The 13,784-nt window shown below is 42.8% G+C and overlaps 1 protein-coding gene across 1 annotated transcript in view; it reads right to left on the bottom strand.

The window, feature by feature from the left end:
• LOC112980249 (sorbin and SH3 domain-containing protein 1) overlaps nt 1-13,277 on the bottom strand; it is a 182,122-nt gene extending 168,845 nt beyond the window's left edge. Inside the window, exon 1 of the mRNA XM_064513902.1 lies at nt 13,133-13,277. The gene's annotated coding sequence lies outside the window, so the exon portion shown is untranslated. The remainder of the gene's footprint in view (nt 1-13,132) is intronic.
• Nucleotides 13,278-13,784: the final 507 nt, after the last annotated feature.

Raw genomic sequence — 13,784 nt, 5'->3', positions numbered from 1 at the left:
TTTAATAGCAGCAGTGGGCTTTGTGCACAGCCCTTCTCTTGATATAAGCACAGATCTATGATGCATGCTATAAGAGTAGCTACCACAGCAAAAACAGTTAATTTTGCCACATCCACATCCCAGTTTAATCCTGTGTTAGCCCTTAAAAAAGGCCCCAAGCAAACTGATAGACCTAAATACCCTACAAGCCACAGGGACATCCCTCATTAGAATAATGCAAATAATGGAGTAACCTTATATTGGGACCTTGGAACAGGCTCAAGCATGTAATTTATACCCAAGGATGTGACTGCTGTGTGCGTATTGGGTGAACTCAGCATCACCCTGTCTGAAATTCAGGAAACAGTGGCTCTATGATAAATATAGGAACCATTTGAGACCCTGGGGATGGTATATGGGACTTTTTAATTTAAGTTATTTATGTGACATAGCAGAGGAGTGTTCTGAAGTATACGATGGCTTGGGAAAAGTGACAGTTCATTATTTTAGTTCTTTTCTTTTACTGTCCTGGGTATCCAGCAGCTTGAATGGATGCCCTTTTATTACACCATGTATCTGCCTTAGAGTCCCTACTGTGCAGTTAGATGATCCAAGACCATAAATAAAGGTCCTCTATCCTTGAAAATTCCAGGACACTTCCAGCATGTGTTCTCTGTTATATACAATTAAATCATTTTCCTCACTCAGATCCAGATCTGCACTCAGGTTTGGCTCCAGATATTCCAGCTGTGCATTTTGGTTTGGTTCTCAACATCAGGTATCAACACTGTACCCAGCCAGGGTTACAACACAGCACTTCAAGTCAGCAGGTATGCAGTACACATGCAGAATGGTTTATGGAAACAGAAATCCTTTCACTTGCACAGAACTCACACAAAATATGGAACAAAGAAAATGAAGAAAGCTCCAGTATTTAGAGCTGAAGCTTATGGTAGTGAAGATCATCAAGTCAACTCCAGCAATGTCTTGTTTCCACAAAGATCTGTTTCTCACACATCTATTGTACTTTCCACTCATAATGACTCAAAACTACTCCTGCAAATCACAGGCAGTGAAAGTTCCTGTGCCCACTGCAGGAACCTAGACACTTCTGGGGTAGGTCTCGACAGATGCTTGGAACTGTGTCTCTGTGTCATGTCCAAAATCAGGGGGTAAAGCCTAAGCTGATGCATCTGTACACTTGCAAAGTGCCAGGCAGAGATGGTCAGACCTCTCTTTCACATTTTCACTCATGAGTCCACTAACTACTTGTACTGGACAGTACCACTCTCAGCACGTATCTAGCAGGAGCGCCCTGCTCTAAGCCATTAACACTGCTTCCTGCATCATTTATGTTTTCATGTAAATTCAAATATTAGATGCAGAAGCAACATCCCCTTCCTCTACAAAATGAGAACAATTGCCTTGAGCACTAGCACAGAAAAATAAGGTCCTTACTGTACAACAGAAAACAACCCTGACCAGCAAGCAAGAATTCTCCAGCCATGTCATAAATGGGAAAAGGGAAACATAAAAGAATGTTGTGCAATTTACCTGTCACCATGCACTAAATCAGTCACAGAGCTGGAAATAGAAACCTCCCCTATTAGAGATACCACATCAAGTGGTATGACAGGTGCTTCACAGAGCCCTGCTCCAAGGCACATGTAAACTAGAGCATGGCCATAATGTCAGAGAGAGGCAAGGATGTGTGCTGAAGCAGGCTCAGCCAGCTTGCTGGTGAATGCTTTCCCCTGCATCCACCCTGCATGCAGTCAGCAGGCTGCAGGAGGCCAATTCTTATCATACCATCTGCACTACATGATGGCAAGGAGAGGCAACAGAACAGTGACTCACCTCCTTATCTGTAATAGAGCCTTAGTAATGAAAGGCCATAATCCCAAGGCTCTTTATTCAAGCAAACTGGTCTTCATTTCAGTGGAGTCTTCCCAAATACAAAATGAACTGCACTCTCAGATTTTGCCTTACTTTACTAAGCCATAAGAAAGAATTAATTAATTCTGAATTAATATTAGGCCAGACCAGAGTTTGGCAAGGTATCAAATGAAACAGACTTTTCACAGGATTAAGCCTTGTCTGAGAAGCTAATGACCAACCAGTAACTAGCTCAGCATCAAGGAGTCACCTAGGATATGGAGGTCTGTCATGTCCAGTAGTTCAAGAAGCCAGAATTTCTTGTCAGTCAGCGTTACTGGGCTATCAGAAGGCTCCAGCGTGTCCTTGTACTCATATTTTGGGATTCACAAAGGACACTGATTGCCAGGTGACTGAATTATTGTCTTAGCTGATGTGCCAGAGAAGCAGTGTGATATTCTTGAAGGTCATGGGTCTACATAAAAATTACTATGGTTGATTTCCTTTTATGGAACAGCTAGATTTCATTTGTAAAAACTTCACTGAATTGGCTTATGTGCGTACATAACCTGGTGGAGTGCAACTGCTGAGCAGTGAGCTACTGATAATGACTTTCCATTAGCTTACATGGTGGAAACCTATCAGAGCACAAGGGTCTTAATTAAAGCTGGTAATGAGCCTGAAGTTCCCACAGACTTCTCCATCTTCATCACAAAGGTGGACAACCTAACAGCCTAGAACTGTTAGAGTACTGGAAAATCCTAGCAGAGGACTAAAAGCTACAACAGGCAGGCATGAAATCATTTATCATAAAATTTTAGTCTTTTGTCTTTAATTTTTAGTCTTAGGTTTTTTTAATTATTTATTGGAAAATAAAATAAACTATATATGTAGAAGCATCCATGATATATCTTGACCAAAGGCTTATACTCTTAACAGAAGGACATATCAAGGATTTCACATGGCTGAACTGCAAGCCTTTATGAGTATGACAGTGTGTAAGTTAGATGATAATTAGCTTTAAAAAAAAAAAAAGAAAGAAAAAGAAAAAACACACTATTTCTCTTGCCACACATTCTCACTTAAGGCAGCAGCAGACCAAAGTTCGACAAAAAATTGCAAAAATGTCATATTTAATTTTTAAAAAAAGTAACCACCCAGCTTCAGTGGCAATCAAAAAGTTAATTAAAATGTTTGTGCAAGCAAGTTAAGATTGGAAAAATTCCACAAGCTCTGGTTTGGGAGAGAGAGATAGGGAATGCGACGTTGTCTTCACTTACAGGGCTCTGAGCTGGGAATGTCCTAGGCCCTCTTTGAACTCTCCATAAGAATTGCCTTTAAGGAACTTGTACAAGCCCTGGGCTAACAGGAAACACTGAATAGTTTGTTCAGTGGCCAGTGGCCTGGCCTTCCCCAGGGAATGGCCTCCGGAAGGTCCCAACAGCTCCTCCTTAGAGTAGACAATCTCTGCAGTGGCAGGGAGAGTCACAGGGCAAACAGCTGGGTGTTTGACAGGACTTTTTGGCACCTGCTGTGAATCATGCGGCTTGTGGTAAGGCAGCAAGAGACTATTCTGTCTTTTGAGCCTGAAGTGTTGCTAAAAGCAATAAAGAACTAAAATGCTATTGCAGAATTTCCACATTCTTTCTCACTCTTTTTTTTAACTCCAGGCCAAATTATTTCAATTTAAAAACCAAAAGAGAGAATTTATTTAACATCCAGTCCTGACAACTGAGCCCAAAACCTTCCTGGATGAATCTAGTCTACTGAAGCCAACGACATTGTTTCCATCAACTCCAGTAAGTTTGGATTAGATCTTGCTCTGGCAAGGAGAATCTGAGGAAGAACGCCGAGAAGCATGAGTCACAAAATACCACAGCTCACACTGTGTCTGAGCCCTACTGACTGCAATACCAGCAGCACGACGTTTGCTTGGGTCACCACAGTGAGTTCATGCCTATGCTTTTCATAGTTCACGCACTATGCTTTTCAATAAGCACAAATATGCAAATTTGAGTGCTCTAATAGTTTATATGTTCTAGTAAAAGACAAACCAAAAGAGCAAGAAAGAACAAACACGAAGGCTGCAAGATGACAAGGGGTTGCTGTCCTCTCTTTAATGATGCTGCAGCACTGCCTTACAAAACAGCAGCTGCTTCTCCAGAGGCAATCTCCCAACTTTAGACTGTACACAGAGACATTAATCCTACGACCCTTCCGTCCACATGCAAGGGGAGATACGGAGGTGCTTCTACTCCTGCCAGCAATCTGACTGCAAAACAAGAGACCTAGGTTCTTGTTCATTAAAATTCCATGCAAAGATACAAAAAAAATACGTAAATCAAGGAAAAAACTTGCTGGTAGGAGTGCCACAAGCTCTAGCCAGCTGCAGTGAGAAGGAACACCTCTGCCTCATTCCTTTCCTACACTGAACAGAATGATTTTATATGGAATATGTGACCTACGGCTATCTCATTTTCCATCATTCAGAGCTAAATGAAAAGATTCCCTTCTGTCCCTCCATCACTTCCAGCACAAGAACCTCCAGCTAATTTATTTGCTCAATATATCATTTCTCTTATGAGTTTTTTTTATTTTTAGCACTAACAAACAGACTGGCATCTTTATAGATGATCATAACCATAGCATCAAGATCTATTCCTCACATTTCTCTGCTAATTAGAAATAAAACATGAACAGCATAATTTAAGCATAATAATCTCTTGTTCAGTATCATAAGCACAAAGATTGATTGCCAGCTGTTGCCCCCATTCATATCCATTTGCTATATAGACAGGCCCAGTGACCCAGGAATTATAATATAAAACAGTCTTTGGGATTTTCTTTGTTTCATTTTTCTATGTATAAATAATTTTTAAGAAAATAAGCATGGCCCTATGATAAAAATATTGACACTGTTTATAGAACAGTGTTCCAGAAAGTGCCTAGCAAATTGAAGCTATAAATGATACATATTTTATTTTAAGAACACTCCTAATACAAACTTACTCTTAATAAAGAGAAAGGATAGTCAGGCTTGAAGATCTGTTCTATCATGAGTATCAACCTTACAGACAATAAGATAGCTATTAGCGTCTGTTAAGATATCAATAGTTTTGTCTTCTTTTTAAGTACTTTCTGGCATTTTTGCTATAGATAATATATCTCAGGATTGAATGAGCAGTGTATTATTTATGAAAATATTAGTTCTACAGTGGAAGTCTCATAAAACTATACAGCTTGCTAAGAAAAAGATGTTAGAAAGCTGTGTTTTTTTCTACGGCTAGTTTTGTCTCATACCTACCTGAGGTAGGACCACGCTCACTACTGAATATGCAAACTGTCCAACTATGCCAGACCGCAGGCCAAAGGGGCCAAATACCTAGCTACTGAGCCAAGGGAAGGAAGAGGTGGCCACCAGTCTACAAGGTCATATTTTATTCTTCACACAAGAGTCCCTGACAACAGCACTATACCCCATTGCCTCTGTCCTTCTTCTAGCTCTCCCAGTTCTGGTCTCCTTTCTTATTTAGGCTAAAAGCATGTTGGGTCAATGCTGTCTCTGGCATATTTGCACAAGGCCTAGTGTCATGGGGACTTTGATCTTAGTTAGTATCAGTGCTGTTTGAATCCAAGCAATTAAATAGAACCTGCTGCAAAAAAGTCATGAAGACCTAAGAGTTACTCTGATAGATTGTAGGTATTATAGCAGTGCCATGGTGTGTGTAATTAAGCACCACCTTGAAGGAACAGCAACACAGTTTGTACAGAGCTTTGAAACATCCACGTTAGAACGGCAAGCAAAGACCATACAAGCATTCTGTTAATGTGGTTAAGGCACTAAGTTCAGATCCAAGCGTCTTCAGTGTCTGAGGAAATGTGATTCTCAGGATTGGGTTCTCTGATTCTATGATTTTCGGTACACCTGTGTAGTTGGCTGTAAAGGCTCCCAACTCACAGATATGCCTAAGAATATGGCCAGGGAAGAGACAAATTATGAATTCTCAATAAATGTATGCCTACCCTCATCTTACCACACCATACTAGCCTTGCTTATTATGTCTCATCTTCTAGAGAATAACCCTTTGGCACATGGATTTGCATTTACTTTACGTTCATATAACACCCTGCATAAGAAAAGCTCAGATTTGCTGGACATATGGATGAACAAAAGAAATCTCTATTAAAAAACAAACAAAAAAACAAACCCACCAAAAAATTTCCTTGGTGACAGTTAATCAATAAAACAGATTAGGAGAGATACTGCAGGGAAAGTGAGAAAGAGGAAATTGAAACATGGTTACAGTGAAGAAACAAGTGTTTTACACAAGCTTTGTTCTTTTTGAACCTTTTATAGGAAGCCATATAGATTCTTAGCATATATTGTGATTAGTTTTTTCCTCTGCTGTTGTAAGCTCTTAAAAGAGGAAGAAAAAAGAATCAATAAATAAAAAAGTAAAAAGAAAGTGTAAAATATTTAGCATGCTCTTTTAATAATTCATCAGCCCAAGAGCTTTCAGTCTAGCTGTACTGAAAGGTCTGGCTGTGCCCGCAAGAGAAGAAACAAAACTAAGTATCTAGTCACCTATTAAAATGTGTTATAAGAGTGCTATTTCCAGTCCTCAGAATGTCACACTGCATCAGGAGAAACAGTGATACCCAATCATATTTTTCCCGAAGCTCTAACTCTGGAGCATATATAGCTTTTCACTGCCATCTAACATGTGATGTATTTTTTCCCAGTTTGCGATGATGTCTTGTATGCAACAGGTTTCTGAGATTTCTTCTTGAGATACACATTATACTGGTACAGGGTGCCAAGCAGTAATTCACTGCAACTCTCTTTGCAACAAAAGACTCGACCAGTAACTCTAAATGGATATACAGAATACTATGTGCAATATCTCTCTCAGGACACAAGGCAGGGGACTCCTCGTAATTAATACAAAGATCTTCTCTAAAGCTTCGGGGGACAGAGGCTGTATCCTCACAGCTGTATAGAGCAGCCTCTCTGCTTACTTCCTCGCAGGAACCCTGGGATGGGGGTTAAGGAACTCTACTGGTATTCCCAGGGAAAACTGCCAGCGTTGTGAGGAGACCCTACACTGTACAGCCTCTAGGCACACCACCTGTCCTTATAGCGATCACTTCAGGCAGGCAAGATGAAGCGGGAATCTTCCTTTGAAAATACCCCACAGTCCTTTCTAAAAAGAGCTTCACATCACCTGATGCAAGGACAGGTAGGATTTTCAAGTTACCTGAACTCACATTGAATTCAGACTCCTTGCGAGGGATGCTACAACATCAGACCCCAGATGCTGGTGGGCTACCTGGAATCCAGAACCTGGGCCATCCTCTAAGGCACAACGTGGACACAGAGGGATCACATTAGTCTATCTGACTTTTTCACCCCTACCTAGCACTGACTGGGCTGCCTCCTATCACAGCCATAGAGGTCTCAACTAGGAGTTGAGTGAAAGACTGCCAACTGCACTTCAACATCCACCAAGTGCCTGTGAGCTCAGTACTGCATGGCTGGTAACTCTGTTAGGACAACTTGTACTCTTTGACTGGCTTATCCTCAAAACACAGGAATGGCCTTTGACGAGGATGACAGGTACTTCATGCGCAAATAATTTACACCCAAGCTTTCAGAAAAACAACCATTCGTAAGAGCAAAACTGTATTCCCTAACTTGCTACAAAATTTAGCCAATAAAAGGAAAGTACAGATACCACCATTGCATAGACATGTCTTATTTGAACAACTGCTTGCAAATATTTTGTCATGGCATTTACAGAGCTCACACAGAGCATACTGCAAAAAAAGAACAGAAGCAGTAGGAAACAGTTGTTGCCTTTATAAGAAAAACAGATCTACCACAATCTAGTACTATCCTTAGTTTAAATACCACCAACGATAAATGGAGAATGATCTACAAATTTACCTAGACAGGACAGTTTTATGCATATATCATGATCTACCATTAAGGTTGTATATTTAAACTCTCGGACAAGCTGATCTGATTTCCTCCCCCCGCCAATAATGACAGCTAAAATCCCACATCACATCAAATAAGATGCTATTCCATCCCAGGGCTCAAATAACTTTTCCACAGCTTTTCTAATCTATGGGCTTGAGTTTAGCTAAGCAAGAGCTAACTCTCCCCTTCATGTTATTTCTGCTATTGACATAGCTGGGCAAAATTCCAAGTATGCAGTCCCTAAATCTGGCCTCTTCTTCTCTTCTGCCCTAGGGTTTCACCACACACCTAACAGGCCCTGCTTGATTTGGAAGAACCAAGCCTATGATTATAAAAGGACCTGGGCTGTGAGGACCATTAGGCTTGGCTTTCCTGCAAGGGCGCCGTTGGAGGCTCTAGAAAACGGGCTCAAACTCACAAAGCTCAGAATAACAACTAAACAGGAGCTACTTTTGCCCTTTACATGCTAAGATCAATACAGACATAGAAACAAAGAAAAATAGACCCATATTCTGTTATCAGTCTCCCTTTCCACACAATTAGCTTCATCCTGTGTTCATCTCGTTGTAGGAAAAAAAGGTAACTTTTACTCCTTGTGTGAGTGAGTGATGCAGTATTTATTCAAGATCTGAATAGCCTTCTGGTTTTAGGGGAATGCAAGTTTCATTGCTATAGTGTAAATAATTCTTTGAAAGAGCAGAACAGCTATAAATCAAACCTGTAGGCAAACTACGTTTTTACCTATGCTACCGTGTTTCCTGTTTAGCCCTTCCTATAGGGTCAGTGAAAATCCCCAGTCGTTGTAGTACTGAATAATTTTCTCTTGGTTCTCAGGATACAAGGAAGTGGAATTATTCCAGTAGTCATCCCAACCAAAAATAGTTAAAGCAACAGTTTGCTTTCTAAGATAAGGCCACTCACTTCAAAGCCTGTATTGTTTATAAAGAGGGCAAACATCAACGAACTGTTACAAGATAGGCTATGGATATAAAAGACCATTTCTTGTAGAAACTGCTTCACCTCTCCACATCTTATTTCGCTCAGCCGTAAAATGGTGGAAAAACCGTCTGCCCATGCTGGCACCTGCAGATAAGAAACCCCTTAGATTTAGTGCTACGTTATAATCCTGCTGCTAGGGAGACTGCATACAGGATATGGAACAAACTTGCCTATAAATCAATCCATATTGTCTCCTCTCACTGTGAATGGGTGGCAAATCCAAACATGCAGGTTTATACTGTACACTTCAGACAGGTGTAAAAGTAAAGGAAGAAGAGAGAGAAGACGACACCAACTGACATATAGGCATTCACACACCCAGGTTCAGACATGAAGCGTCTGATCTGAGAAGCGCTTCACGAAACCAGTTCCTCTGCCTCCTGACTATTCTCATCTAATACCATTTGTTCTTTTAAACACATTCCAGTGAACAGCATCTATGATGCAGGGATCCAAAATTAATTGTGCTTCGTGACATCTTTGTCAGACCAAGAGAAGACTTATATAAAGGCATTATTCCTGCTAGTATTTATTTTAAAAGCATTTACCTCTGAGTAGTGCCTGTTTTAGCAGTGCTCAGCAACAGTACACAACAACAAGGAGAGCAAGTGAGGCATAACTATATCTAGTTAGCAGGGATATGACAAAATGGCTGATCATAATTACCCAAACTGCAGTTTGGCATGGATCAGTTCTCACGCAAAACGAACAGCAGAGTCCTGAGGAACCAGAGCATGCAGGACATCAGCACAACATCGTCTTTGAAAGACATCTCAAGGAGCACATTTGCCTTTCCAGCCATGCTTGAGTGGGTAATACCTCAGCTGAGTGTGAGCACAGGACATTGTCACTTCCTGAACCCTCTCCCCCAACTGATCCAAATGCCAGATTGGCCAAAAACATGCTTAAATTGCTGCATGGAGAAGGGTCATAGAATAGTCTGCACAGGAAGAAAGGCTGAAATTATATCTAAGCCCAAGGTCAGGTTCACAAGTCCCTATTTAGGTATACAAATTAAGTGCCAGTCACCCACGGGAAAGGAAAGAAGTAAAGAGAAGCTTCTGGATACTCAGCATTGTTGAAAACCCAGTCTTTTGTTAGGATCCTCCTTCAGAAATCCTGAGCTGCAAGCAAAAGCCCCAGCATATTCTTCTGCACAACAATGGCAATGAATAAAACAACCTACCCATGACTAAGAACTTCAAAGGCTTGAATTAAAAACAATTTTCAAAGAACACTGAGCATTATTCTTTGCTGCTAGTTCATTTCCCAATGCTGGCTAAGCCCAAAGCAAGACATCTTGCAAAAAAAGCTTCTCTGTTGAAAACTTCTTGTCCCCTTTTAAAGGTGCAAGCAGTTTCCCATAATCATGTAGGTGGCTTCTTCTATGATATAAATTACACTAAGCAATGAAAGTGCTGACCCTGTCTTAACACGTGCACCACAAACAACACATGCTGTACAACCTAATTCCGCAGCCTCATTCACAGGTACGGCTCCACTGAAGTTAATGGGATTATGGACGGGATTGAAGACTTCAGGATCAGACCAACAGAACCTCTCTCACACATTGCAGAGCACTGGGCTAAAGCACAATGACAGCTCATCCATCCTAGGAAATATAGGCTGTAGTCTCAATTCAAAACAAAACAAACAAAAGTCAACAGCACTAATTCGGTACCCGCATCTGCCCTGTTCTGTAACAGAACAGAGAGGCATTTAGTGAGTTAAGGACCAGAAAACTGAAAAAGCCCCAGAGAAGCACACAGGAACAAGTAGTTAACCAGTGGAGTTCACTGCTGCGGGATACCTTTGAGACAAATCACTTTCATCAATTGATTAGCAAATTAGATACAGTAACACATCAGGATACATCATCTATGACCAGCACCTCTTGTCATCTCTGAACAGAGACCAGCATGTCTGTGCACACACATGTACACCCGAGTACCAATACACAGGGCACACTCTCAAAAATAGGAAATGTAATTTACATGAAGGGTTAACATTGCCGTCTTTTCTCCAGATTCATTCTTAGCAAAAACAGTAAACTCAGTCATTCGACATCTGCAAAGTGCTTCAAAGTTTCACTGAGCTCTCCTTTTCCCCCTATCCCAAATAACTTCCATCCCCTGCAAACAGAGAAAACACAAGAGACCTGTTTATCACATGATTTTCCACTGGAGGAATCCTTACATTTGTATTCTCTGAATCACCTATGTGCTGAGGAAAAAGAAAGCTACAAATCGTATTCACAAGGAGCACATAATAATTCTTACCTTCCCGACTCTTAGCTTAGCCTTCTGGACACGTGAAATTTATTAGGCACCATTTCTTCCTTCTTGTAGATGGGGTGGATGTGCACACTTATGTTTGCAAAAAATCTGGTATGTTCCAAAGGAGGCACAATTACTGTGTTTTGACTGCCTAAATATCACTACTTCTGTCTGCCTTTATGGTATTATGCATCAGTATTGCCTTTATAGAGCAGCATTATCTTTAAAAAGAGTATTCCTATTTTAAGATAATAAGCACTCTTACTGAATCAGAAAAGGAGTGCAAGAGAAACAGAAGTCATGAGAAACACTAATTTGATATATACACACATACATGTAGATATGCGTGTGTGTATGTGTTACAGAACCAGTATGGTCCTGTCCTTAGCCTAGAGCTCAGGAGGTACCAGCTCTGCTGGTAACCTTGAGAGAGCTAAATATCCCCTTGCTTTAGCTGTAGCTTCCCAGTAGAGAAGCTGTTTGGGACAGTTATTGTTTCTTTTTATTACACGGTAGCAACCAATACAAGAAGAGATCAATCTTTCAGTAGCCTAAGTCATATAAAATGAAACACTAATACCGTACCAAATGCTGCACTGGAACAGCAGTACAAAAAGCATTACTAGGCAGAGTACAGAGGCAGACACCACAAGTAAGCAAACGTTGTCCTTTGGGTGAAAGGCTCAAGAGCACATTTTGCTTAACACAAATCCTGCTAACAGCCTTCTGGGCTCCACTCTGATCCTTTTGCTTTGGGGGCTACAGTCAACAGCCATAACGTGGTAGTGTAGCAGCCACGGCACTGACACAAGTACAGGGCACTTACTGGTTAAAAATCAAACGTGGGTAGCAGCAGGAGCACAGGCAGTTTTGCTGAAATGAGATCTGCACAGCAGGGCATGCATGGCTTTTCTTCATTATCCTAATAGCCTAATAAATAAATAAGGAATAGTTGTGTCCATGGTAATCTGCTGGTGATTTTTTTTTTCCTTTCTTTTCCAAGACACCTTAGGAGAAAGGTAACCATACCAGAGCTGCAGAATCTGATATGTAAATTAAAAAAAAAAAAAAAAAAAAAAAAAAAAAAAAACCTAAATGAAGCTCTTTCTGCGATAGGATTTAATTAAAGCTACTGAGAATTCTCAGGCATCTGAACCATCCACCATTCATCAGGCAACGGGGATACCCGAAGCTGTCGCTGATTATTTTTCACTCCTGAATTTTTTATAAACAAATTACACAAGCTATTTACACCTCGGCAGAGAAGCACACAAAATACAAGTCCTCAGAAACGATGGCGTGGCCGAGACTAACGAACAGCCTCTTCTTCACCTAGAGAGGCAACTGTATCTTCCCCCCCGCCCCGGTCCCAGCTCCTGCCCTATCCCAACCAGGGACAACCAGGACAACCCCGCACGCGGGGCAGCGCTCGGCGCTGCTGACTCGGTAATTGCATTATGTGCGGCCGCTGATGAATGAGCAGCGGTAACGCACCCGTCCTGCGTCCGGCCCCCCGGGACACGGGGGCGCAGGCTCCCCGCAGCAGATTGAGTCCGCCGAGTCCAACGGCACACGAACAATATGCCTGTGCGCGTTTCCTCTCATTTAAAAGCAATGTTACGTCCTCTCCCTTCCCCCAGAGGGAGGAAAAACGTGTCTATTTACGACCGCGAGAAAGTCCTTCCTAAATCTACTTCTCTGCATCTGCAGTCTTTTTCACCTGCAAACAACAACGCTTGAACGAAGGCTTACACAAAACTGTAGCTTAACGCTAACCAGACCTTCATATATCTATATTTGTGTGTATATATATATACACACACACACATATATGAGCTCTTATCCTACAGCATAATGGTCCTTTAAAAAACGCCTAGTCCTTATGGATACAAATAATCCCCAAAATAAAATGGAGCCAAAGAGCTCTTCATTGGGGGGGGGGGGGGGGGGGGTGCTACCAGCTGCCGCGGCTGCACAAGCTCTGGCAGCCCTGCAAAGTTAAACGCCCGGACGAGCTTACCTCGGAGGCGAGGCGAGGCGGCCGCGTCCCTGCCCTGCGCGCACTACATGCTGCGGCTCCGCAGCTCTGTTTTTCTGCGCCGCGAAGCCCCGACTTCCCCGGCCGGCGGCGGCCGCCCAATGGGCGCCGGTGCCTCCCCCCTCATTACAATGGCTCTGCAAGCATCCGCCCCGCCGCCGCCGCCGCGCCAGCGCCCGCCCCGGCCCCGGCCCCGGCCCCGGCCCCGCGGGAAAGCGCGCGCGCGGCGCCTCCCCGGCGGCGGCGGCGCGCGCGGGCGCGGCGGGGCCCGGCGGCGGCGCCCCGGGACTTGTTGCGTGCGGCGGGCGCTGGCGGTGCTGCCGGGGCCGGGGCCGGGGGGCTCCGCTGCGCGGCGCGCAGGGGGGACGCGCTGGGTCAGAACATGCAGCAAGTGGTAAACGGAGGGATGTGCAGAGCATCCGCCGCTGTGTCTATTTTATGTAATGCAACTCGCAGGAAAACGAGGAGGAGGAGCTGAAGCGATATACTGACTGGTAACGTACTGACGGTGACGGCTTCATCTGGAAAAAAGGATCGAATAGAGGAGAGGGGAAATCCTCACAAATCCCTGCCTCATTCGCCCTGCATTACATGGGATTATCATCACCATTCAGGTTTCAGTAACGCCTAGGAG

The sequence above is a fragment of the Dromaius novaehollandiae genome, chromosome 6 (assembly GCF_036370855.1).
Source record: "Dromaius novaehollandiae isolate bDroNov1 chromosome 6, bDroNov1.hap1, whole genome shotgun sequence".
NCBI lineage: Eukaryota > Metazoa > Chordata > Aves > Casuariiformes > Dromaiidae > Dromaius > Dromaius novaehollandiae.
The sequence above is the reverse complement of the archived record's forward strand: the minus strand, read 5'-3'. Positions and strand labels throughout refer to the sequence as shown.